We start from the raw sequence: 4,096 nt of genomic DNA, 5'->3' as shown, positions 1-4,096 counted from the left end.
GGGATTCGTTATCGCCTTATTTATTTGTGCTATGGAGAAACTTGGTTTGTCTATTCAACACAAGGTGGATTTGGGGCATTGGAAACCTGTGCATGTGTCATCAAGCAGTTCTTGATTATCTCACCTTCTACTTGTGGACGACGTACTACCTTTTTGTAAGGCGAATAATTCACATGTTCAGGTTGTGATGGAGACACTAGAAGAGTTCAATTTTGTATCTCGTCTAAAAGTGAATGTTGCTATAAGTCTCGTGCTTTGTGTTCTCGCTTTGTTTCCATAAACCGTAAATGTACACTAAGAGATTTCATCTATACGGTAACACTTTAATATTTTGAATTATTTTTGTGTATTTAAATTGTGTATATAATTTGCATGGACTGATAATTAATTTCTTTTATAGAGGGTGGATAAAAGAAAAATGATTTTCTACATCAAACCTAAAATATAATAGCAGGTTATGTTGAACTTAAAATTCTACCTGATTTTGAACAACGATATACTAACTTATACAGAAATTTTTTAAATTTAATAGGTGTTATCTATTTAAATTACGGGTTAAAATGGTATCATTAATTAATTATTATTTTCATCTATAGTAAAATGGAAAGGAGCACTTGTATCGAAATAAATAAATAAATGAATAAATAAATAAACTATACAGAAAGAAGAATAGGAGAAGGACAATACATAACTTCTTAACGTGAAAGACGTGACCTCTCTTTTGACCACAGGCATTTGCTCACTTTCCAAATAAAATAGGCCAAATCCCTTTAGTTTATATTGTGTTTGGAATTGGGGAAGGGGAAGGAAAAATGACACAGGAAAGAAAACACATATTTCAAAATTGTTTCCATTATTTGGTATCCATCAAACGTGAGAGAAAATGAAAAAATAAATAATAGATCTCATAAAAGTTCTTTCTCTCCATTTTGAAAAGAAATGAATCACTTTTTTTCTTTTTCAATTTTACTTCTACTTTATTTTTGTCATATACCACAATTTGAGCTATTTTTATGAGTTTAAAAATATATCACTTTCACACAAACAAAGAAAATACAAGTTTTCATCTTTTTTTTCTTTCTTTAACTCTCTCTCCAATCAAACAATTAAAAAATCACCTTATTTTTTAATATATTTCTTTCTTCTAACTTTCCTTTCTATTACTTTTTTTCCTCACTTTATTTTATAAATCAAACATAGTATAATTTTAGATAAAAGACTGACAGATCCGACATTACTATGTCCTCTTTTTCCTTTTCTGGCAAATCACGCTTTTTTTAGTTGACATTCTTTTCGTTTCTTTCTTACAATTGTCAACTCATGTAGTAATGTACTCTTCATTTCTATTTATACAACCTAGTTATTTCTCGTTGCATTTACTCTATTTTTCTCTTTGGTTCTAAATCTCTATGAAAGACACTGTTTTGACGTTTCTTCTTATCCCAGTTAATGACCGCATAAAATAGTATTCTGGAGGCTAAAAAAAAATCCCAGCACCCAATTAATTTGTTAAACCATTGATTATTTAACCTTTTGTATTCTATCTTGTTTTCACATTTGTTCCATTTTCTATATGTAACATGTATTTTTGATCTTCTATTTTGTTCAATTAGAGATTTTAATTCCTCTATTTCATTTTTCAAAATTTTAATCCCTCAATTTGTAGAATTACATATTTTTAATTTATCGACTTTTTAAATAATATTTAATAGAAAATATTGATGTAGAAATAAATTAATGACATATCCACAACATTTAGAAGTGACGTGTAAATTCATGCTGACGTAGCACATACACAACATAGATAATAGGGCTGGACAAACGGTCGGGTTCAGACGGATTCGGGTCTAAATATCCAATTTAGCACAAACCGCGGTTGGCAAACTGAGGCCCAATTTTGAATGTTTTTAAATCGGGTTTGTTGGTATTCGGGTTACGGGTTTAATCGATTTTGCGGGTCGGGTGAACCGGTTTCAATTTGTGTGGACTTTGAAAACTTTGTGGTCCAATTTACAACAAATTTATCTATAAAGATTTTTCATAAAACAGTGGTTTAAATTTTTATTTAAATGGATCATAAGACAATTTAACTTAAGCCCCATTTTTTAAAACAATAGTTTACATCAAATATCCTTCAAAATAAAAATTGACTTATAAACATAAATGATCAAAATAACAGATTAACAAGGCCATCAATTAAAAACATATTAGGACCTTCATCTTTGGTAACAAACCTAAATAATATATAACAAATTCATGCTATTCAGGATTTCATCCAAATCAAAAGCTTGCCAACATCACCCAGAATTAGTCAAACTTTATAATTACAATCATATAGAAAAGTAATTATATATTACAGTCATCCAGAAGTATTTAAATAAATATATATTTCCATCCAAATCTATTAATAAACATAGTAAAACAATATTTTGGAACTTGATGACCAGTTTGCATATGGTTGATGTTGCAGTAGTTGTACGTATAACAAAAATGAAATTAATTTCATAAGAATATCAAGAATATAATCTAATGATAAAATAAATTAGAATACATCAACATAAATATATAAAGTTTAAACTATAACCTTGAAATTCAACTCCTCTAATGTGAGATAACCACTTCGATGTTGAAAATGAACCACTGCCAAGTCTCTTGCCACTAATTTATTGGAAAAATAAAAGCTTGAGTACAACATATTCATAGCCAATTAAGTTCTCCTTATATTAGTTTAAATACTAAATACAATCTAACTAGTTGATAACCAATTAAGTTCTCATTCTATATTTAAATACAACATAATCAATTCATAACCAATTAAGTTCTCATTTTATAAATTTAAATACAACATAATCTGTTCATATTATAATCTAAACTACTAAGTATGGCTGAACAATAATACTAATTACTAAGTTAACAATAATACAAATTTCAATAAGTTATAAATAATATCAAATTCATACTAAGTATTAAGTTAATAATAAAAGTTTCAATTACAAACTCAACTAAAATTTAATGATACATAAAAAAAAATTAAGGCAGTAACTTACTCTTTCACGTGTGGAAACATGAGTAAATTTGTGTGATTTCCAATAGTGATGTTCATTTAATAGCTGGTGACAATCAAACACAAAATTAGTACTCAATAATTCAGACATTTCAGTAAATATAATCAATCGATAGCTAATTAAGTTCTCTTTATATCAGTTTAAATACTAAATACAACTTAACAAGTTGATAATCAATTAAATTATCATTTTATCTACCAATACAGCATAACCAGTTCATAACCAATTAAGTTCTCATTCTATCAATTTAAATACAACATAATCAGTTCACATTATAATATAAACTAATAAGTATGGGAGAACAATAATGCTAATTACTAAGTTAATAATAATACTTTATATTCCTATAACACTATTGAAACATGAAAATATATTATGTTTCCAACTATTATAGTCTATTTTCCAATAATGAAATAATATACCTAGATTAAATTCTATAGTGATCTAGCACAAAAAACCATTAAGAAAGACAATGAATATTCAAATACGTTTTAATTACTTAAATAGCATACGAAAACCAAAACTACATATATTCAAAAAGATTCGTTTAATCCCTAATCAATGAGTAAATTATCTATTTATAATGTTTGATAGTAAATACATAGAAAGAAGAAAATTACACATAAAGGTTGCACAAGGTCTCTTCGAAGATGTAGTTGTCTCCATCTTTGCATCCAAGATTCATAACCCTAACAAAATCAAAGTTTTTGGCCTAAAAATGGTCTAGATACACGTGTTAGACCATTGCACTCAATAAGTGGGTGCAATGTGCTAGCTGATATTTAATGAGGGTAAAACTAGCTGGTGCAATGTGTTAGAAGGCCTCCCTTTTGCACTTAGAGGCAATGTCCGGCGCATTGCGCCCCTACTCTCTATTGTTGGCTCCAAACTCCACTAAAAGGTAATTTTGGCCTTTGGGAACCATCTTGTGTCTACAATAAATCTATAACTTCCTAAGAGTCCGTTCCTCAATAGAATTGGCCTATAACATCAAAACAAAAAGCAAATACTCCAAAAATCTGTCTGTTTAG

At 28.4% G+C, this 4,096-nt stretch overlaps 1 long non-coding RNA gene across 1 annotated transcript; it reads right to left on the bottom strand.

The window, feature by feature from the left end:
- Nucleotides 1–2,372: 2,372 nt before the first annotated feature.
- Nucleotides 2,373–3,805, bottom strand: LOC113783958 (uncharacterized). The gene is made up of 3 exons (XR_003470010.1): nucleotides 3,686–3,805; nucleotides 3,048–3,110; nucleotides 2,373–2,658 (listed from the first exon to the last, which is right to left on the bottom strand). It is a non-coding gene; the product is annotated as an uncharacterized lncRNA (long non-coding RNA).
- Nucleotides 3,806–4,096: the final 291 nt, after the last annotated feature.

The sequence above is a fragment of the Cicer arietinum genome, chromosome 5 (genome assembly GCF_000331145.2).
Source record: "Cicer arietinum cultivar CDC Frontier isolate Library 1 chromosome 5, Cicar.CDCFrontier_v2.0, whole genome shotgun sequence".
NCBI lineage: Eukaryota > Viridiplantae > Streptophyta > Magnoliopsida > Fabales > Fabaceae > Cicer > Cicer arietinum.
The sequence above is the reverse complement of the archived record's forward strand: the minus strand, read 5'-3'. Positions and strand labels throughout refer to the sequence as shown.